Source organism: Lissotriton vulgaris, chromosome 1_1 (genome assembly GCF_964263255.1).
Source record: "Lissotriton vulgaris chromosome 1_1, aLisVul1.2, whole genome shotgun sequence".
Taxonomy (NCBI): Eukaryota; Metazoa; Chordata; class Amphibia; order Caudata; family Salamandridae; genus Lissotriton; species Lissotriton vulgaris.
The window spans coordinates 132,085,564-132,109,323 of NC_141685.1; the positions used below are offsets into that span (position 1 = coordinate 132,085,564).

Consider the following 23,760-nt stretch of genomic DNA (forward strand, 5'->3'; position numbering starts at 1 on the left):
TGCGGGCGTCGGCTACAATTCTCTCGATTGCTGGCCCTCAGGGTGAGGGCTGGCGATCCTCTTCTCCAGGGCCAGGTGGACCTCCACAGCTTCGGCTCGCGCCACCACCGTGTCGTCGGAGGGCACTGAGGAGGAGGCGGAGACACTCGGCGCCAGGCCGGGCAGGCCCGTCTGGTTGACGAGGACCCGGAGCGGGGGCCACCCACACCACCAGAGACTTTGTGGCGCCAGGGGGCTGTGCTTCCCATGGGATCGGGTCGATCGGGGGAGGCAGCCAAGCGCTGCGTCGGCGGTCGGCACCACCGTCAGGGTCTCCAGTCGTCCGTGTGCCGAGATCCACTATGGTAGGGGGCATCCGACCCTCCAGGCTCAAACACCAATGCCAGAGTCTCGTCCGGTCAAAGTCCAGATCCACACTCTCCAGGAAGACAAAAGAGCGGAGGGCACACCGCTTTCTGCGACGTTCCACCAGTCTAATGGTCCCGTCCGAGGGGACAAAGGGGTCCGGGCACCATGTTGGGTCGCTCTCCTCAGGACCACAAACTTCGAGTTTCGGGCGGATCAACACCCGTCTAGCCTGCGCCAGGTGCCTCAGTAGGGTCCAGTCGGGCCGAACAACGATTTGCGGGGGCTAGGGTGCCCCGCGGCCTCCGATTAACAGGATAAGTCCGGGCACAGTCCCGGAGCCGAGCTCTCAGGCGACCATTGCCATCGCCATCGGCGCCCAAGCGCCCAAGCCACGCCCCAAAAACCCCACCCTTACTGAGGCAATTACCATTGCTAAAGTCGCTGAAGAAAGCGATAGGTGCATGAAGGAGCTTAAAAGAATACAACTGGGACACACTAGTTGTCAGGAAGTTGCAAGTTTACAGGCAGATGCTTCAGAAAGCATTGCTTTAATACAAGGGAAACAGATGAATAGGGGGGGGGGGGGGAAACCCACAACCTCTTTTAATAAAAGTGGAACAAGCAAGTTTAAACCGACCACACGGTCTTGTAATAGGTGCGGAAGTCCTTTTCATTTAGCTGATTCCAAGAATTGTACGGCTTTGTCCAGAGAGTGTTTAAAATGTGGAAAAAAAGGGCATTATGCACGAATGTGTAGAACAGTTAGCTCTAAAAAGGTTGCCATGGTGGAGGGTGAGGTTACTGATGATGAAGCAGAGGTAATGATGATTACGTCTGCTGGCAGCCTGGAGTCAACAGAGGGTGTTGTCCTATCTCGGCCTAAAGCAGACTTTGAGTTGAATGATGTTGTTGTTAATTTAATGGTGGATACAGGGTCGCTTTACACAATCATCCCTAAGAAGCTGTATAATTCATCTTGCACTGGTTCCGTTTTAGTGAAATCTGACATCACACTAAGGGGTTACCAAGGTGTGAACATTGGTGTCCTTGGATACTTTGAGGCCAATATTAAGTTTAAAGGGAGAGTTACGCGGGGGAAGGTTTATGTGTCCCCACATGGCCCTGCTATTTTAGGGTGGTTACACCAATATGAGCTCAATATAAGGGTGAACCCAAGAGCTGATCCACCTGTAATGTGTGTAGAGGTAGAAAGTGCATGCAATATAGTTCAGAAGAACTTAGAAGTTATTCTTAAAAAACATGAAAGCATTTTCAATGAGAAGTTGGGGGAGGCCATTGGTTACCAACATGTCATCAAAACCAAAAGAAGTGTAGCTCCTGTGAAACACACTGCAAGGAAGATACCCCTATCTGCAAGAGATGAGGTCAGAAAGATCATCAAGCAATTATTAGAGGATGACATAATTGAGCCTGTGGAGGCCACACAGTGGTTGAGTCCTGTGGTTATCACACAGAAACCGGACAAATCCTTGCGCTTCTGTGTGGACATGCAGAGCCTTAACAAAGCCGTGATAATGGATCACTTTCCGCTCCCGAACATAAATGAAATTGTCTTGAGTTTGGGTGGAGGCAAGATCTTTTCAAAGTTGGACCTTCGCAGCGCGTACCACCAGGTTAAGCTTCATCCGGACTCGAAGCAATTTACATCGTTCATCACTCCGGAAGGTACCTACCAATTCAAAAGACTTCCTTTTGGCCTCTGCTCTGCAGCAAGCGCTTTCCAAAGGATCATTACAGATGTACTCAAAGACATTGAAAGGGTAGTATTTTTCCAGGATGACATCCTGATTCATGGTTTGGATGTTGGTGACCATGATGTTATCCTGGATAAAGTTCTCACTGCTCTTTCAAGGGCTGGTTTAACATTGCGCAGGGAAAAATGTGTGTTTGCTGTTGAGGAAGTAGATTACCTGGGGTACCACGTATCTGGCCTTGGTATACAACCCAAAAAAGACCTTGTAAGTGCTATATGTAATGTGTCTGAACCTGATGACAAAGACAAACTAAGGTCTTTTATGGGCATGGTCGAGTACTATGCGAAATTCGTAAAGAACTTTGCAGAAAAGGTTGAACCCTTGCGGATTATCATGCGGAAAGGGAAAGGTTTCACTTGGGGTGCAGATCAGAGGAATGCCTTTTTATTGATCAAACAAAACATATTAGATGCTAACATTCTTTCAAGTTTTGTGCAGTCTTATCACACCATCCTCACTGTTGACGCCAGTTCTGTTGGGATTGGTGCCGTCTTAACACAAAAAGGGGATGGCAAACAGAACACCGTTGCTTTTGCGTCGCGTTCTCTGACTGAGACCGAAAGGAATTACTCGGTCATAGAGCGTGAGGCACTGGCGGCTGCGTGGGCAACTCGATATTTCAGGGTGTATTTGTGGGGAATCACCTTCACACTCAGAACAGACCATAAGCCCCTGTTGAAGGTTTTAGCCCCTGGGGGGATTAGGAACTGCTCCGGGAGGTTAGCGAGACTTGCTGTTAGTGTACAAGAGTTCACGTGTAGTGTAGAATACTTGCCTGGTTGGTGCAACAGTGTTGCGGACTGTCTATCTAGATTACCTGACACTAAAGAGCCGCCTAAGGAGTTGGTGACCGAAAATGTAGTAGCGTTTTTAGATGATTTAGAAAGTGATTTACCCAGCTCTATATCTAGGAGGGAATGGATTGAGGAAATGGGGAAAGATCCTGTTATGGTTGGCTTAATCAAGATGTGCAAAGAAGGGGTGTCAAGGCAAAGTACGGTCTCACCTGCTCTTAGGCCTTATGTTCAGTTACAGGATGAGATTTCTTTACAAGGGGAGCCTATCCTTGTGCGGGGTGAAAAATACATACCTCGGGTATCCCTCAGACCCCGTGTCATTGCCCTGGCGCATGATGGCCATCTAGGCCAAACCCTTACTGGCAAACGTGTTAAGGCTGATTTCTGGTGGCCGGGGGTAGATGCACAGGTGAAGAGTTGGGTTGAGCAATGCCAGCCCTGTAAGGAGTCTGAAAAGAGGTTGCAGGTTTGTGCAAGTAAAAGTGGCATGGGGAAAATTATTTCTGACGATGGTGTATGGCAGAAGGTCTGCATTGATTTCATAGGACCCTTTCATGATCTAACAGATGCTGAGAAGTTCGCTTTGGTATTGGTAGATTCTACTTCAAGGTGGGTTGAGGTTGCCTTCATGAAAAGCATCACTGCTGAGTCCACTGTTAAGGTCCTTGATGAGATTTTCCGACGTGAGGGTATTCCCAAAATGGTGTTAACGGATAATGGCACGCAGCTTACCTCTGCCATTATGGAGGATTATTTTGTCTTTCTTGGTTTAAAGCACTTGCGTACATCGCTTTACAACCCACAAGGGAATGGACTTTGTGAGAGAATAAACAGGCTGGTCAAGGGCACTATGCAGCTCGCTTTAGCGTCAGGCCGCCCTGTGCAGAAGGAGATTAAAGAAATGCTGTGGGCTTACCGCACAACTGTTCATAGCAACATGTCTGCAACACCTTTTGAGCTCATGAGGGGGAGGGTGCCAGGCACGAAACTCATTCCTACTTGGCTACATGAGAAAAAGAACAAGGTGGGAGGCGACATCCTGGGAAAAACTGTCTCTACCAAAATAGCTGAAGGAGACCTGGTTAAAGTAAAACCTGGAGGTAATCAGAGGATGTTCAACAAATTCAGGGGACCCTACCTGGTAAAGTCTGTAGTTGGCAATTATGTTAAGTTGCAAAATGGTCAAACATGGAACCTCCGCAGGGTAGCACTTTACCAAAAAAGGGTTAAATCTGTTGCTTCAGCTCAAACTTCTAAGTATGTGGTTGCTGATAAGGTTTGTAGACCTCTTCGCTGTAAGGTTGCTCCTGCTTATTTGAAAGACTATGTGTAATTTCGTCTGTTTAAGGGAGGATGTGGGGTTGAGTGGCCTGTTTTATCTTGTCCTGCATTCTCAAGAGTAAGTAGTGTGTCCGATTCTGCTTTGTTTTTTCCTTGTGTTTCACCTTTTCCTTGTAAAAGGTTACTATGAGCTTTTGACTTATTTATCCTGTTGCATTCTTTTCATTCTTTATTTAAGGAAAAGAGATGTGTTATATTCGCCTTGTGCTCTTTGTCACTGTCCATGTCGCGCGCTGTGCTCGCGCTGCCCGACTTGGTGACATGCTCTGTGTTCGGTCCAACGGCCGGCAGTTGCCCGTTTGGTCCCGTTCACGATGGTTGGGTTTCCTACGTCTCAACTGAATAAATTACCCTGAACTACACGACGCTGGTGTGCCGCCTCATTACTTCTATTTATAACAGAAGTGTAGTTCTCTCTGCAACAAACTTGTGACTTGCGTGGAAGGAAGTGGACGGGAGTCGAAGGAGCCAGGAAGAGTGGATCGGCCTGCACTGGCCAGAGGCTGCGGTGAATGTCAAAACACGGGCCCATACACTGACCTTTCAGATCAGCCCATCAGGCACTGCCTGATTTCCCAATAGGCCAGTCCAACCCTGATTAGAATTGAATAGTGCTTAATTTGAGCCGGAGGTTTCCAGTGCTCAGCACTAGAACTTAATTGTCAACACCAGCAGCGCTTGTAGCAGTGTGCCACAAAGTGGTGCTGTCTGAGATGACCACAACAACAGTCAATTATTAATTCAGTATACAATAAAAATGACTATTACTTGCCGCCCAAACCATTCTTATAGCTTTGGGGGCCTGGAATAGTCCGAATTGTCACGCTTGTAAGATTGTGATAGTTAGCAGTTGTGTTGTTACTATCATAGGCAGCACCAGCAGGGGGAATGTGTGGTGCACGCTGCAGTGTCCTCCTGAGGAGAGCCCTGGCACTATTTTTTTTTATACAAATTAAGAACTGGAATTGAAAAGTCTCTTAAGAGCAGCAGATGAGGATCTTTCCTGTGGAATTCATTTTCTGTTCTTAGTGTTTATTAGTACTGATTAAAACCAGTCTTTTCCAAACTTTTCGTCGTGCCACTTGTCTCTCCAAAGGGCCCTGAAGCAAACGCTCACTGGAAAGACGCTGTCAAAGTGCCACTTGAGTATGCTGCAGATATTAACCCTTTGGGAGTCGCCGGTCAACATCAACAACATCATTCATTCTGTAATGAGGCTCAGTGAAATGCCTGCAGGAGGGATCACTGGTGGCGGCATGTAGTAATAAATCACTACTGTTGAGGGTTCCAATATTAAGTTTAATTGACATAAGTATAACAGGTGCTCCCAGCTTGGCGGCAGTCTCTCACAACGAACATTCTAACACGCACTCGCGGAGGCAGAGTGGACTATACCAAGAGGGGAGAGGGGAGAGGGGTGGTTGGGAGGAAGAGGGAGGTTACAACACACCTTCCTCCCTAAGGAGAACAGAAGGAAAGGGAAAGCGGCGCCCCAGGCGGGGGGGGGGGGGAACGAGAGTGAGAAGAGAGGGATGAGAGGAGAGGAAACATGGAGACAAGAAAAGAAGGGAGAGGGGACATGAAAGCTGGGGCTACATCAAGGAACCAATTAAACAGCAAACTATAAAACCATCACGTTAACCTCAGTGTAGAACTGACAAGAAGTAGTCCTGAGCATTAGGTTCCTTTGGTCCTCTAGGACCCGTAAGGAGTCCTGACCTTTCTCCCAAAGAATGAACACCCTGGGTGCTACAATAAGTGTAGCCGGTTATGCCGATCCTTAGAAGTCCACTTCTGCCACCCCGCCATTGCGTTTCTATCAACTGCATGATAAGTCTCAAGGCATGGGTAAAGGGCAGGAAAGAGTGCAACCTAACTTTTTTACCCTAGGGTCCTCTAAGTGTGAACAAGTTATACAGTTTATTCCCACCTGGAGTTGAGCACTCTTCTACTAGTCTTTCCATACCCCTCGGGGAGGGTGTATAGGCGGTAACGCTGTTTTCTTCCTTGGGCAGTAGCTGGGGCCCGGACACACCCCGCCTGCTCCCTCTGACAAGATAAGACTCTCTCTCAATGTCGTCCTCGATGACTGGTCTGGTCCCTCTTCTACCCTCCTTACCTTGGCCGTAAGCAGAGTCCAGACCTTTATCGAACTCCATTTCAACAGCTCCGGATCATTAGCATCAGTCTCTGCTGACCTCAGTCTGTCATTCTGCTCCCTTCCTTGACTCCCCTGGAAGAACTCCGTAGTGTTTCTTGGGCCATGACACTCCTGCCTGCTCCAATAATTATCGAGTGGACCCTTCTTCCCTGACAGGCCTCTTAGTGGGAGACCTTTTAACATTTTCAGCATTTCCCCACTCTCACTCTCCATCTTACCACTGTAAGGCCTTTGAAAGTATTTAGCTTTCTTCTCACCCTTATCCTCCGACAAACTTAAGTCCCTTTCTCTTTTCTGCCCACCTCATCCACATATTCTTCCCTTGTTTCAGTCCTGAACTCAACCGGTGTGGTACTTTGCCTCGTCTCCCTGCGATTAAAGAGGTTACTCCTACATTTCATTTTTTCTCGCTCATTTCTTGCGTTTACTATGCGCTCCTCCTTTCTCTCGAATTCTCCGTTTTTCACAACTTCACTTCCTCTGCCTTTTCTCTCGCATTTCTTACGTAATTCTCTTTCGTCCACCCAACTTTGGTACATTTCAAGTTTTTCCCTTAGTTTGTCCTTTGCTACTTTTTTTCCTCGTCCTTTATTGTTTGCAGCTTCTTGAAAAACTACCGAACCTTTTGACGGGCACGTGCGAGCGATCCATGTTTCGCCCTTGGTTGCATCCGTGCCGGCCGCTCTCCCTTTAACAGCTTCCTCTCGCCCCGGTCTGTGGAGATCTGTATCTCTTTCCTGTTCATGTTTGTCTTCATATTCCTCCATCATTTTGGTCTTGGACTCAGACGATGTGGTTCTTCGCCACGTCCCTTTGTGATTGAATTGGTTACTCTTACATTTTATCCTCTGCCGCTCCTTTGCTGTAGTAATTATGCATTCTCCCTTTCTTTCGAATTCTCTTTTTTCTTCACTTTTTCCTTCACTGTTTTTTCTCTCATGTTTCTTAACTTCTTTTCCATACTCTTTATTACTTGCAGCTCCTTCAATAACACCCGAATCCTTTGATGTCAACGCACGAGTCTTCCGTGCTTCACTGTTTGTTCCCTGCATGCCTTGGATCTGTGCCAGCTCACTCACGTGTTCTTTTCTTCTTCCATTACTTGATGTTTCCAATTTCTTTTGATCCTTCCACCCTGGCCTGGTGGATCCTCTTTCCGTTATATATCTGGTACTCCAAGTATTATTTCCCTTGTGCATTAAATCCATTACTTTGTAAACTATTGCGTTGATGTCCTCCCCTGTGTACATTTTTAGGGATATGTTGGCCTCTTTGAATTCATCTCCATTCTTTTTTTTAGCAAAGTCTCTATTCCATTCGCTCTTGTTTACCAACCCGTAACGTGATCCTGAAACTAAGATCATATCTGTCCCTACTCCACCTATGAAGATGGTACACTCCGGGTTTATTTTTCTAGTATTATCTTTCTCTTGGCTAACCATTCTTTCCTTGCTCACTTCTTCCCTTTGTACCTTTACCAACGAGGCTTGTTTTTTATATTCATCCCACGCACTCACGATGTCTTCATTCACATTTCTGACTGACCCTTTCGTGAATACCTTTCCCATTTCATGGTACTTTTTCCGTCCTTCAGTACCTAAGCTGTGAAGTAATACTTCAGCCTTTTCCTCCGGTATAAGAGATACTTCCTCTTCCTCGACGACTGTTATGTACTCTTTCCACTCACTCCATTCTGCAGTGTTTATTTCATCCCCCTCCATAGACAGCACTGGTGGCGGAAAATTATACCTTAGGCCCCACTCCATGTTGAATGCACCGCTATATCTAGGAATTCACGTGAAGATGTAGTATCCACCTCACCCAGAAAGGTGGCGGTACAAGTGCACTTTGTAGAGTTCTCTGTCGCCCCGAGCAGATTAAAAGTAATGCGCAGGCTGTGGGCACTGGGGTTCTAAATATGAAGGAAACTTTCCTACTCCACCTACTGTTATCCTTCTTGGCTCCCTGAAATCACTAAATATGCCTTGCTCGCGCCGTTTGTAGGTTTATGGCCCTTGTAAATCCACTGACACAGATACAAAGAGGTTACGTGTCCCTCCCAAGGCGTACTGCCTAAAATCTGTAATGACTCCGCCACAGGGGTTCCTTGCACTCCCTGCCCCTTTGCAATCTTCTCACACCGCTTCCAAGCGCTGCCTCCGTTCCGTTTCACGCGTGGCCACAGGGGTTAACTCCCTTCCTTGATCACCTCAGTTAATTTATCCAGCTAGACGTGCTGCCACAGTTAATCTTCAATAACTGGAACGAAAGCTCGCTACACTCTCTGTTCCTCTGATATTTCCTCACACAGCTCAGTTCACTGCTGTTCCTCTGATTTTTCCTCACACAGCTCAGTTCACTGCTGCCGTACAGTTTCATAGGATTACAACACTGTTCCGTTTCACTCGTGGCCACAGGGGTTACCTCCCTTCCTTGATCACCTCAGTTAATTTATACAGCTAAACGTGCTGCCACCTTTAATCTTCACTAACTGGAACGAAAGCTCGCTACACTCTCTGTTCCTCTGATATTTCCTTACACAGCTCAGTTCACTGCTGCCGTTCAGTTTCATAAGATTACAGCACGCTGTGTTACACTCCACGCTCCTCACAATGTTACTAAAGCTCGACGATCCCGGATAGAAACGAGCGTGCGTTGATAAGTATGGCCCACAAGGTGGCAGTGCGATATGGCGCCCGCTCAGCTTAAAAGCTGTGGTAAATGACACTCGCGCCTGTCAAACTTTAAAATTAGCCTCACTCCACTTCTCCTCCAGATCAATTTCATAGGTGCACACCACTTGAATTCAGCAAAAAGTCACTGTACTACCGACAGGGTAATTCTTTCATCCAATGTTTCACACACTAGTCCTTCCTACGTTATGCAGAAAATTACTTGAATTATTAAGTAACCTCTCAGTTCAAGGAGATTCGTAAATTACTCGCTGAATTTCACCTTAAGGCTGTTGTTGACTTGTCTCATATGTTCCTCTAGTGAAAGACACCCACCTCAAGATGTCGTACCTCAACTTCCTCCAGGGTGAGTTATCCAGCCGACTGCTTCCCTAGTTGGGACGGCTTCTCAGCTCAGCCTTGGCTCCCAATCAGTAACCCTTCTGGTAGAAGACTGTCTCACATTTGTCACCAGGGCGGTAGTGGTAGAAAACACAGCTACTGTCGGAGCCCAACTGACATCGAAAGAAGACCGTGCCTGAACCACGCTGCACTGACCGTCCGGCTATATTCTTCCACAGCACCAACAGCAGGTATACCTCCTCACCCGCTTCCCCTCAGCGTCTTCTTTCACAGTGGTGACAGATCCGTGTCCCGCTACCGGACAACTTCTTCACTGTCGCGTCCCAACCAACTGTCCCGGCTATACCTCCCGCTGCTTCCTGAAACGCTACTTCCACCACCGCGGGATACCGCCAGGGGACACTGGTTACCAGATCCACCGTCGCCAGTCAGACCTTATACGAGGAGGGAACGTTCCTCTTTTCCACACGGCACCGGCTCACCTTCTCTGAGGCCTCACACCCGACTCCCTTTTACGTTCCGGAATCGAGAATCTCACGTCCCCCCAAGAGAACAGCTCGATGATTACCGCCTGGATTGCCGATATGTCTGCTGTCCAGTGATCTTCAAACATCAACTGGTGAGTCTCTCTTTTCAATTCAAAGCTCCGCACAAGCATCACATATCCAGGGGGGAAAGCACCTAACTGACCCTGGCTCAGCTCCTTGTCCTCGTCGCCAGAAATGTAGTAATAAATCACTACTGTTGAGGGTTCCAATATTAAGTTTAATTGACATAAGTATAACAGGTGCTCCCAGCTTGGCGGCAGTCTCTCACAACGAACATTCTAACACGCACTCGCGGAGGCAGAGTGGACTATACCAAGAGGGGAGAGGGGAGAGGGGTGGTTGGGAGGAAGAGGGAGGTTACAACACGGCATGTTTGGGCGAATGCTGAAGCACGAGTAGGTGGCTCCTACCCAAGTGGAGTTGTGATTTATTCTTTCTACCACTCAAGGACTTCTAAATACACTGCGTGGCACTTGCATCTACATACAGAGAAAGCGAGTGGTGAATGGTTAACACTCATTAGAACATTGGAATGTTGGGAGCTCCACTGAAAACAATGGAGTGCTCCGGGCTTATAATGGCTGGTATAAGCCTGGAGCTCCATCATTCCAATGCTTCTTTGTTCACAGCTCTGGCTGTGAACAAAGGCTTCAGGGAGCCTGAGGGGATTCCAATCCCCTCACGCTCCCATAAGGCTTTGTTCTTTTTTGTTAGAACATTCTGTCCTCTAGAGGCAGAATGTTCTAATAGCCTTATAGCCCTTCATAGCTGGGCTATTCAGGCTATTAAAGTCCCTCTCCCTTGTTAAAGGCCCTCGCCTTCGGCTCAGGCCTTTAATGCTGGAGAGGGCCTTTAATAACCGGTATAGCCCTCTACGGCGGGCTATAAGGCTATATTAACATTACCATACGGACGCCTCCAAGAGTGTCATTACAATGTGTGGGTACAAAGCGCACAATATTTTACCCAGGATGTGGGGCACTCATTAACCTCCTGTATATGTGTACAGTTATAGAGACCCCGAACCGCGGAGGACGTTGCCCCGCCTTGTAGAGCAGCGATGACTACTTGTAGCGACATCTGTTGTTGCCTCGAGCATGTTTTGCTCTTTGACATAAGTGATAAGACAGGACTGATACGAGTGTGCGGTGAGGTCTGCACCAGAACATTCTGCAATGAGAGCGCTGACAGCCGAGAACTGAGTAGTACACTTTCACAATATGTGCTGGGTCTATTTTTAGTGAATGGCCCCCTGGTATCAGCTGGACAGTTCATGCACTTCTTTCTATGAAATGTTTCCCTGTTAACGATGGAATGTGCGGGAATTGTATTTTAAGCAAAAATCAACTAATTTTATTAAATAATGCCAGCATTTTGATTTCATTTTATTCTTTTCGAGAACGAACGCCTGCATCCCTTTCTCTTTACAGTGTCCACATTTCGTGGAACTTGATTCATCTCTCTAATCCTGCTGGGATAGAGCCATCACTCACACAGGTGAGACGCCGAAACTAATTTTGGTAAATAATGCCAGCATTTCCATTTAGAATTATACTTTTGAATCTTGAACGCACTTCATTCAACTTGCAGGTTGTCGCGATTATCATACAACTCACCAGCACTGTTTGCAACAGGTAAGACTGAGTCCATTAAAATCGCCCTCGTTAATGTATTTAAAAAATTCTATTCATAACAAAAAATACATATTTATCAACAGATGCATCTGATTAATCGCTTGACATTACGTGTGCTATTGAATTAGTACATTCATCAAAGTAGGTAAGATTGCTTCCGATAATACTTAGACATCTAATAAAAACAAATCACTAGTTAAACCTCCCCAACAACACAGACAAATAACGTTTTGATGAATTAAAATGCTAATAAGATAATAATAACACAAAAAGGCATCGATTTAATTAGTTTCCTTATTGTTTTCCTTTCCACAGAACCCCTGACGAAGGAACATTTAGTTCCGAAATGCTTCGGGTTAGGAGTCAAATGATGAAATGTATAATGTTATGAAATGTTCTATGCATAATGTTTGAAACAAAATGTAATGAAAAGATAATGTAAATGATTATTCAAGGTTGAATGATTGACTTCCTTGTATACATGATTAAAATGTTTTAAAGGAATACCACTATCAGTTGTTGCATGTCAGAGTCCTAGCCACCTCAGGGCTAGGCCACTTACAAAGATAAAAGCATGCCATAAGCGGTCACCCTGGAGGCACTCTTGGTCGTGGGCCTACAGGGGGCTCACACACACCTAGTAATCCAGGTCAGCTACTATTACGTTGGAGAGGCCGACGCAGGTGACGTGCGCAAGGAGGCAGCTCAGCCGGTAACTGTTATGCAGCACTGCCAACGGCAGTGCCCCCAGTACATGCAGCAGACGTGCATAGTACAACTCCACGTGACTGGAGTCGAGCATGTGTCCGGGATGGTCTGCCATTGCGTCAGTGGCTCTGCATGAAGCGGCACTGGCTTGCCCTGAGACAGTCCGGTGGATGAAATGGCACAGCTCGGTGTAATGAGCAGTGTCTGTGTGCAATGGGTGCAGGCCTTGGTTGGGGTGGGATTACGTGTGAAGGCCATTTCACGCACACCAACAATGACCAAGGACTACTGCGTATGGGATGTGTACACGTTAGACTCATGTCGGGCAGTGCGAAGTTTGTGAGTCGCACAAACAAATGCTATCGTATCTGTCATGGGGTGCTAGGCACATGCAAGTTCCTGCTTAGAGCTGCAGATGTGCTACCGCCTGATAGTACAGACAAAGGACCTTTCAACCTTACAATAACTACAACAGCTGCATGCATACCGGAGACGTACAGAGGCCGGTCGTGGGTGTGGTGGGACATCTGCGACCCTGGGATTTATGGATGACATGCCCAGCACGATGCACATGAGTGGACTCTATGTGTCACGTTGCCACTCAGCTGCACCTCCCTGCCACAGGCACCCAGACTTGTGTGCGATGCATGGTTGCATCATGTGCACTCCTATTGGACACCATTCTAATGACCGTCCGTGCATGTCCAGGGCCATGCCAACAATAACGTTGGCCTTTGAAGGTTTACGCCCACTTGGGTGTAGGCCAATGGTCCGCACAGGTCAGACACAGGTGTTCAGCACATGGCTGACTGGGATTGCGCTGCGAATGAGGCCAGGCAACAGACTAATGCATCTGCAAGACTGATACACATGACACCTGGCATGCATGTGCCAAGAACCCAAGCGTCCTCGCGCTCCTACATGCCCCCGTACCCGCGGGCCTGACCTCCTGGTACATGCCACACTGCAACATTGTGTACTGTGACCCTGGTGACAACAATACCCCAAAACAAAGACACACTTTCCATACTTCATGCACCGGCACATGTCTGGACCACCCCCTGCCCCCCTGCCGAACCAACACACGAAGCCTGTGCATGCAGCGGGGCAAGGTTTGGGGCTACATGTCAAGGGCCACTGCCAATGCTAAGGTGACATGGCAACGTCCGCAGAAGACAGCACACTGTGATGTTGCGGGGCCCGTGCCCATCATGCTGACACAATGAACACACGGGCACACTTGCTCAGATGTTTATGGGATTTGTAAAGTGCCTGACTACCCTTGGGCATCCATCTCAGCGCTGGGGTGATTCAGAGGTACAGGCAATCAACACTCAGTCCTACGGGAAGAGCCATGTCTTAAGTCTTTTCCTAAAGGAGTCTTCATTTTCAGTGAGTCGGAGCTCTAGGTCTAGGCTGTTCCAGAGCGTGGGTACCGGATGGGTGAAGGATCTTCCACCCCATCTGGTTCTTTTGATTGTAGCCGCTTTCATCAGGAATTTTGATCTTGATCTGAGATGTCGGTGTGGCGAATAGTGAGCGACCAGCTTTTGGATAAGGGCGGGCCCCTCCCATACTTGGCTCGATGGGCAAGGCTTAAGGACTTACATTTGATTCTGGCTTGGATCGGGAGCCAATGCAACTCCCTCAATCCTGATTTGACTGATTGACGTCAGGGTATGTTCAGAAGCAGTCGAGCAGCAGCAATCTGAACAATGTGTAGTCTGTCTGTTACATATTTAGGAGAGCCCAGAAAGAGAGAGTTGCCGTAGTCCAGTCTCGATATAACTAAGGCCTGGACTATGGTCCTCCTTGCGTCCTATGGGAGTAGGGATATGATTTTTCTAATCAGGCGAAACATCCCGAAACAGGTCCCAGACAATTTTTTGGCATGTACCTTGACGGGGGTGGGGGAGGGGAGGAGCGACAGGCTCTCAGAGCAGCTCTTTCACCACTGCTCCCCGGGGGGACAGGCTCTCAGAGCAGCTCTTTCACCACTGCTCACCGGGGGTACAGACTCTAAGAGCAGCTCTTTCACACTGCTCACCGGGGGGGACAGACTCTAAGAGCAGCTCTTTCACACTGCTCACCGGGGGGGACAGACTCTAAGAGCAGCTCTTTCACACTGCTCACCGGGGGGACAGACTCTAAGAGCAGCTCTTTCACACTGCTCACCGGGGGGGACAGACTCTAAGAGCAGCTCTTTCACACTGCTCACCGGGGGGGACAGACTCTCAGAGCAGTTCTTTCACCACTGCTCACCGGGGGGACAGGCTCTAAGAGCAGCTTTTTCACCACTGCTCACCGGGGGGGGGGACAGGCTCTCAGAGCAGCTCTTTCACCACTGCTCACCGGGGGGGGGGGGGACAGGCTCTCAGTGCAGCTCTTTCACCACTGCTCCCCGGGGGGGACAGACTCTCAGAGCAGCTCTTTCACCACTGCTCACCGGGGGGGGGACAGGCTCTCAGTGCAGCTCTTTCACCACTGCTCACCGGGGGGGGGGATAGGCTCTCAGTGCAGCTCTTTCACCACTGCTCCCCGGGGGGGTACAGACTCTCAGAGCAGCTCTTTCACCACTGCTCATCAGGGGGGGTGGACAGGCTCTCATAGCAGTTCTTTCACCACTGCTCACCGGGGGGGGGGGAACAGGCTCTCAGTGCAGCTCTTTCACCACTGCTCCCGGGGGGGACAGACTCTCAGAGCAGCTCTTTCACCACTGCTCACCTGGGGACAGGCTCTCAGTGCAGCTCTTTCACCACTGCTCACCGGGGGGGACAGGCTCTCAGAGCAGCTCTTTCACCACTGCTCCCCGGGGGGGACAGACTCTCAGAGCAGCTCTTTCACCACTGCTCACCTGGGGACAGACTCTCAGAGCAGCTCTTTCACACTGCTCACCAAGAGGGTGGACAGACTCTCAGAGCAGTTCTTTCACCACTGCTCACTGGGGGGTACAGGCCCTCAGAGCAGCTCTTTCACCTCTGCTCACCAGTGGGCACGCTCTCAGAGCAGCTCTTTTACCACTGCTCACCAGGGGTGGGGGTGGGGGACACGCTCTCAGAGCAGCTCTTTCACCATTGCTCACCGGGGAGGCAGGCTCTCAGAGCAGCTCTTTCACCACTGCTCACCGGGGAGGCAGGCTCTCAGAGCAGCTCTTTCACCACTGCTCACCGGGAGGGACAGGCTCTCAGAACAGCTCTTTCACTCCTGCTCACCGGGGGGGGACAGGCTCTCAGATCAGCTCTTTCACCACTGCTCACCAGGAGGGGACAGGCTCTCAGAGCAGCTGTTTTACCACTGCTCACCAGGGGGGTGGACAGGCTCTCAGAGCAGCTCTTTCACCACTGCTCACCAGGGGGGTGGACAGGCTCTCAGAGCAGCTCTTTCACCACTGCTCACCGGGGGGGGGGGCAGGCTCCCAGAGCAGCTCTTTCACACTGCTCACTGTGGGGGAGGGGGACAGGCTCTCAGAGCAGCTCTTTCACCACTGCTCACCGGGGGGGACAGGCTCTCAGAGCAGCTCTTTCACCACTGCTCACCGGGAGGGACAGGCTCTCAGAGCAGCTCTTTCACCACTGCTCACCAGGGGGGGACAGGATCTCAGAGCAGCTCTTTCACACTGCTCACTGTGGGGGAGGGGGACAGGCTCTTAGAGCAGCTCTTTCACCACTGCTCACCGGGGGGACAGGCTCTCAGAGCAGCTCTTTCACTACTGCTCACTAGGCAGGGGGGAGGGGGGCGTAAACAGGCTCTCAGAGAAGCTCGTCTTGCACCACTGCTCACCTGGATCCTGTCTGCGGCAGGGGTAGTGGAGGTGGTTTAAGATGAGGGATGAATGCCCCACATCCTGCTACTGTTCACCAGGGGCTACCTCAGAGGTGGGGGAGGATGCTGGGGGTAAGATGAGGGATGAATGCACCATGTCCTGCCACTGCTCGCCAGGTCCTATGTGAGGCGGGTGGAGGTTGGGGTAAGAGGAGGGATGAATGGCTCACATTCTGCCACTGCTCGCCAGGTCCTATGTGAGGCGGGTGGAGGTTGGGGTAAGAGGAGGGAAGAATGCCCCAAACCCTGCCACTGCTCACCAGGGCCCATCTGGAGCCCTATAATCCATGCCTTGGGAGGAGGAGGAATGGAGTCCCACATAACAACTGATGATGAGGGAGCGCTACCATGTGGGCTCCCTCAGGTGACCATTGGAGACCTGGTCCCCTCACCGAGTGCAAAATGGGAAAATGACAGATGGAATTCAAAACAATGTCATACATTCAACCCAGGACACAGATCTGTGTCAGAATCCATCATTTATTTGCTCTCCATGACATTCCAGTTTGAACCCAGTCATATGCAAATCAGTCTTGACCCTGTGCCTCATGGGAACAGTCCAGACAGAACTGCCAGGCCAGGACCTCCCTGGACAGTTGTCAGGTATCATCTCTCATCAGTGTAAACACAACAGAGCTGTTCCCAGTGAGGGGGAAATAGGTGCAAGTGTTTCCTGGTTCGTGAGTGCAGGCATCTCACAAAAAGTGAAGGACTGGTCTCACACACCACCTGGTGTCATGCTTTATCATAGATCAGTCCTCACTCTCTAGAAACTCGAGGCCATGTTATCAAGACTTTGAGATAAAATTATCGCTGTTTTATCGGCAGGAAACTGCAGCTAAAGTGGCGATAATGAGCTTGATAATATGCCCCTGTGAATTCCCATAGAAGCACAGGTTCTGGTATTAACCTGGGCTTCTATGGGAATTCACAAGAGCATATTATCAAGCCCCTTATCGCCAGTTTAGCAGTAGTTTTCTGACAATAAAGCGGTGATAATTATATTGCTGAGTCTTGATAATATGGCCCTTGGTTTGATAGAGGGCGGGCATTCACCTGGAGACAGGGATGCACTTCTATTCTAAGTGGGGGCCCTTACAGAAAAAAGTGAGTTAAAAAACCATTACAGATGTCAAATTAAGTTTAATAGTGCTTGCATCTATATGGTGTTTTAAAAATGTGGTTGGTGTGTTGGGGATGTACTTGTCCCCCCACCGATGTCAAAGGGTCGACATGTTTCTGCCTGGTAGCCCAGTAGGGTCCGCAGCATTCATCAGGACCTAAGTGAGAGATATTACAGGCTCCACTCTTACCAAACTGTGGTGAGAGGGTATACACTGTGTGGGGTGAGCAGGATCACACTCCACTGCAAGGTGGCCTTGGTAACTAAAGTCCTAAGGATGGGACCAAGAGCCCCCTAGGAGGGTGAGGGCAGGGGATGTAGGCTACATCGAGGAGAGGAGGAGCCAACACGTAGGTTTAGCAGCGGAGATCGCATCACGTTACACTCTGGACCCAATGGGTCTCCTGCCCTCACCCTCCGATGGACAGCTGCAGCCGAGCCACAATGCTGCTTGTCAGGCTGTCTCCCTTGAGCAGTCCTCCATGAGGTCTCAGTCAGGGGGTCTTGTTCAGGATAGATACCGTCCTCATAGAGGGGTCCTTCTCCTTGTCCTAGTACGGGCAGCACCTTCATCCTTCTCTGATCCAAGGTGCCCCATAAACCTCCTGTTTTGAAGTGGTAGATTCCGCACTCGGAAGCCTTATCTGGACCTCGCTCAGCTAGAAACGGAGGGGTAGTCACTGATGCAAAAAATATCTGTGGCCGGAGAAGCTTCTGCTGGTGAAGGAAGAGCCTCTCAGATGGACTGACGGAGGTCAGGATGCTGCTGAAGCTGCGTCCACTCTGAGGGACGACAGAAGCATCTTGGCATGCATCGAGCCCACATAGAGCGTAGGGCAGCAGGAAGTGCTCCCACTCAGTTCTCACTACTGCGCAACCAGTGAGTACAATCACAGTGCGAGAGCTCGAACGAGTACACTGAGTTTAGCCCCAGTCAGGGCTGATGATGTCAGAGCCGGATACCTCCAGGTCCCAGACTCGGGGATTGACTGATGCTCCTTGGCACTAGAACCATACACCATGACCTCTGCCTGGTAAAGGCACTACTTATGAAATGCATATTGTTATCAATATTGTGATGTACGATGCTGGTATTGTTGCAGGGATTCTGTTTGGGACCAGAACTGTGCCTGGGATCACAGAACCTCAGTATGTAGGAATGAGTCACCATACCACATCAGTACCTCCGGGCGTCAATCCAGACTAGCCCATAGTGCCTAATCTGCCCTCCTAACCTTCCCAGAGTAACAGGTAAGTTGTCACCCTAGCACCCAACACTCTAGTCCCCTCAGGGACCCACAGTAACAGGTCATCACCTCTCATTCTCTCACTCCGGCATGTGCATAATAAACAAAAATAAGACACAAGAACAGTTTATAATATTTATTGAAACTATTGTGCACTATTATGAAGCAACCGTGCTGCAAATAGAAAGCATACAAAACTTAGTAGTGTAATTAGCATCACTAATTAACCGTACCTAATGAAAAGCCTATCATGGTTAACGGTGCATCTGGATAAGCCTGGCCTCACAATAATATATCAGTGATCTCTCGGATGATACTGGGCGTCATACCTGGCATTTGCCGTTAGCTGGTCTGCATCTCAAATTGTGCAGAGGTGGAGAGCTCGTCCCCGGACCTTTCACATGCTAGAAATTCTTCTCTCTATTTTGAAAATGGCAAGTCTTGGCCTTGGACGAAACGTTCAGACTGAATCCCAGCAGAAGAGCTGGCTAATAAAAAATGTGCAACCTATTTCTAAAATAACAGAAAGGCACAAAAATAAGCGTGTTATCTTGTAACGTGTGCAAAGCAAAAGCAGCCGACAACATGTGTAGTTAGGCTACCATAGGGGAAAATTACAGTGGGCCCTATGGGGACTCGCAACAGTCTGTGGAAAGGTTTAAGTGAAGACCCTTCGGGTGGGAAGACAGGAAGCAAGCAAGGGTGGAAGCAGTGGAATCAGTTCAACTGCTGCCTCTTCTACTGGGGTTCAGCTCGGCGGCAACGTCACAATTCAATTCACGATCCGTCATACTCAGAAAATGTACTGATAAATCATCAAAGACTTAGGGGCAGATTTACAAGCCCCTTGCGCCACTTATGCGTCACTTTAAACATGGGAAAAGTGACGCAAAAGTGGCGCAAGTGGCTTGTAAAACCGCCCCTCAGTGTATCAAAAACATCGACCCTCAATGCATTGAAAGCAGCTGAAATAGCAGTTCCAGTTCATTTGTAATACAGAATGCCCATGAATTGAACAATGATACACAACTTGCATGAAAGCTCAAAACTCAGGCTAAAACTAGCAGTGTCTTTGCAGGTTGTAGTGCCATGTTGTACAAACACGGTGCGGTACTAATACCCCCACCCACAATCAAGTCGCTGCATGAAAGAAGTAAGGGGCATATTACCAAGGGCCTTATTGCCGCTTTAGCGGGAATTTTTCCAGCTAAAGTGGCGATAATTTTATCGCCCTATTACCTAGCTGTCGCTAACACCAGTTAGCGACAGCTAATAGGCGATAGCGGGCATTTAGGGGCCCACTATGCATGTCAGCGATAATTATCGCTAATGACATGCAAAGTGGGCGTGCCAAGATGTTAGCGACTGGAAACAGTCGCTAACATCGCTATCACCTATTACCAAATTTTGGAACTAATCGCGCTAAGCGCGATTATCTCCAAAAGCTAACGCTTGCCCAGAGCAGCTCTTAGCCATGTTATCCAATGGAAGGTGGATAACAAGGCTAAGAGCATTGTCACAATAATGCATGAATATCGCTGATTTTAAAGCGATATTCATGCATTTCCCACGATTTTTACTGCTTTTGAGATAAACCTTGATAATATCAAGGTATCTCAGAGGTAAAAATCGTCGGAGCGCGGCGATATTTTAATACCCGCTAACCAAGCTTAGCGATAATTATCGCTATAGCTTGGTATTTTTTTTTTTTTTAAATCTGTTTATTAGCATAGTTCGTGAGCAGTAATAGCATACAACATCATGCATATAGTCTCAGTGTAATTTCCGCAGGTACATGTATGCGGTCGCTCCGAGCATATATAGAAACATAGTGAGTTAGATTTTTCATTTTGTTGATGCATTTAAACAAACTAACTAAACCCCCTCACAACCGGTCCCACCCTCCACCCCGCGAGATCCCACCCGACACTCTCTTAATAGGCACATAATTGAAACATCGACATGTGGGTCACACTCACTGTAATGATACAAAGCGCAAGGCTAACACACAGGTAAGATGGGGTATTGTGAGCGATGGGTCGGGGCTGCCCGTCCCCATCGCAGTGCACCGTAGGTATTGGTGGTCGTGGTCGTGCACGGGAGAGCGGGTCGGTGTACGGTAATACTCCAAATAGCTATTCACTAGCATCCTCATCACCGTCGTCATTGCCAACCTCAAAGACCCCCAATATGTCAAACCATTCCAGTGAAATCGGCGTTTTCCGGAGGCCCCTACTCTCCTCCCTCTGCAGTGCTACGCCCTCAGCTTTCCCCCAGCGCACTACCTCCGCCCGCCACATATCTGGGTTGGGTGGTCTCGATGATTTCCATCTCATCGTGATGGCACGCTTCGCCAGCAACAAGGCCAGATCAGAGAAGCGCGCCGCCACGGTTCTGGTGCGGGTCGACGGTCCCAACCCTAGAAGTGTAGTCTCCAGTGTAGGCATGCGGGGTAGTGTACCCGCGTTCGTGAGTGAGTCATGGACAGTGCTCCAGAAATATCCTAGTCTGGGGCACTGCCACAGCATATGTACTAGTGATGCGTCGTCCGCATCGCATCGGGGGCAGTTATGTCTGGTCGCAGGGAACATCACATGTAGTCGGTGTGGTGTCAGGTAGGCTCTATGTAATATCATCAGTTGGATGAACTTGTACTTGGGGTTCCTAGCTACCTTCTTGGGGAACTGAAGTATGCGCTCCCATTCCTTGTCTCGCAGCGGTCTTCCAATGTCCACCTCCCATGTCGCTCTCAATGGTGATAGTGTGAGTGCCCTCCCCGACTTAATGCTAGAGGTGAGCCACTTGGTCAGGTGGCCGCCCGTTCCCATGAGGTAGAGCATTGTAACAAGAGGGTTTGTAGTAGGCTCCCGCCCGTCCGGTGACCATTTGCATGAAATGTAGTGTCGGAGTCCGGCGTGTAGGAGAAAGGAGCCATCAGGGACGCCCTGTGAAGTCCTGAAGTCTTCGAAAGACAGTAGGTGTCCCTCTGCAAATAGGTCACCTACGTGTGTCACGCCGGCGTCATGCCAGGGAGTCAGTAGGGTCGTTGTGAGTGCGCCCGAACCCAGTGGTATGCCCAGTAGTGGAATCGTGGGGGCATATGGAGTCCCGAGGGACGTGTACTTCAGTGCTTTCCGCCAGTATGTGATCGCCAGCTTTAGAAGTGGCGGGGCGGTTCTGGGAAGGTCCGAGCCAGGAAGGAGCAAGGTGTGCAATCTCCCTTTAGTACGGTCCTCCTCTGTGAAATTGATCTCGTGAAGATTACGGCCCGCCACCCAGTAGGCTAGCCATTGCAGCTGACAGGCATAATTATAAGCCCTGAGGTCCGGTAAGCCCATGCCTCCAGAGTCGGAGGGGAGTTGCATCTTGGCCAGACCTATGCGCCTGCGGCCATGTCCCCACACAAGTTCGGTTAACAGCGAATCGAGGGTCTTAAATGTCGCCGCTGGGATCAGGAACGGCAAGTTGGTGAAGTAATAGATAAGCCGGGGGAGCATTACCATCTTGGAGATTGCTACCCTTCCGGGAATTGAGAGCGGCAAAGTAAGCCAAAACTGAATCTGTGATTTCAGCGCCCGAATGGCCTTCCCTAGGTTGCCGTCTATCATCATGCTCGCCTCTCTGTATATCTGGATCCCCAGGTACCGGAAGGTAACGTCAGCCATCTGGAATTCATGAGGGGCAAAAGTCAGGGGAGCCGACCCCTCTGTGGCTGCAAAGGTGAACCCGTAGGACTTAGACTCGCTTATGGTGAGGCCTGAGATCTCCCTGAAATCCTCGAAAACCCGAGAAATCGGGCGTAAATCACCTCTCAGGTTACGGAGATACAATATGATATCATCCGCGTAGGCCGATACAACATGGTCCGTGCCATTGCGTCGTATGCCAAAGCGGGGGGCCATCAACCTGAGCCTACAGAGTAAGGGCTCAAGGGCAAGGACAAAGAGGAGAGGGGAGAGCGGGCAGCCCTGCCTAGTGCCTCTGGCAATGGCCATAGGACCCGAGATTTGATTGGAGGTACGCACTCTGGCCGTGGGGCTGGTGTATAGTAATCTGATCCAGGCGAGGAATTCGGGTGGTATCCCGAATTTTAACAGGGTGGCGAACATATAATCCCACCTCAGGGAATCAAAAGCTTGTTTTAAGTCTAAAGAAATGCACCCTTCGTGGCCTGCTTCCATACAGTCTCCGAGCATGAGCTGAGCCAGGCGCCTAAGATTCATGGCCGTATTGCGGCCCGTTACAAAACCGCATTGGTCCGGGTGAACCAGCTGAGGCACGTATTGCACGAGCCTTGTCGCCAGTACCTTGCTCAGTATTTTTGAATCAGTATTGAGAAGGGACAAGGGCCTGTAGTCGGCCAGCTGCAGTCCATCTTTGGCTGGTTTCAAGAGGGATGTGATCAGGGCCTGCATAGATGACTGCGGTAGGGAGGTTGTACGTAAGGCTGCCAGATAAACAGTATGTAACCGTGGGGCCAGAAGGTCTATATACGTGGCGTAGAACTCCGTTGGCAGGCCATCCGTTCCAGGGGCCTTGCCCTTTGGAAGGGCTCTTATCGCCTGTCTGATTTCCGCCACTGAAATAGTACGCTGCAAGTCTTTATTCTGTGCGGCAGTAAGTTGTGGGAGGGCCAGACCCTCCATGAAGGCCGCAATTGCGGGCTCTGCCAGGGGTTGTGGGGGACTATACAACGTGGTGTAGTAGTCCTTAAACGCCGTGTTGATCCCTATTTGGGTGGTAGCTGAGCGGCCATATTGATCGAACACCCTCAGAATGGGTTGGCTAACCGGGGAATCCCGCAGGAGGCGGGCGAGTAGGGGTCCAGCTCGGTCAGCCAGTGTATGCTGCCTGTTCGTGTATTCCCTGTAGTCTATAACTCGTAATTCTTCCAGGAGTTCCGCATGCCTAATATGTGCCTCTTGCAGTGGCGTGAAGGGAACATTGGTGCCCGCTGCCTCATTCTCCAGGGATGCAAGTGAGCCCTCCACCTCCTTCAGCTCGCCGATGACCTCCCGTCTCCTTCCCACTCTAAGAGCCATTGCAGCCCCCCTTAGACAGACCTTGAAAGCGTCCCACTCTACCTGCCGTGAGCTGGCCGTGTGTGCATTTGTGGAGAAGTAGGAATCTATAGTGTCGGACAGAGAGGAACGGAAGACCGAGTCCTCGAGGAGATCAGGAGACAGCCGCCATGTCGGAATGGGAGCCAGTGTTCTACCCC

At 49.6% G+C, this 23,760-nt stretch overlaps 1 protein-coding gene across 2 annotated transcripts in view; it reads left to right on the forward strand.

The window, feature by feature from the left end:
* The window catches only part of LOC147737767 (uncharacterized), a 408,580-nt gene that overhangs the window by 190,293 nt on the left and 194,527 nt on the right, over nt 1–23,760 (forward strand). The window contains exons 3-6 of one of the 2 annotated variants that reach the window (XR_015302171.1): nt 11,436–11,502; nt 11,596–11,639; nt 11,723–11,784; nt 11,955–12,073. The exons of the other annotated variant lie outside the window; for it this stretch is intronic. The gene's annotated coding sequence lies outside the window, so the exon portion shown is untranslated. Of the gene's footprint in view, nt 1–11,435; nt 11,503–11,595; nt 11,640–11,722; nt 11,785–11,954; nt 12,074–23,760 lie in introns of those variants that run through there. 2 annotated transcript variants of the gene reach the window in all.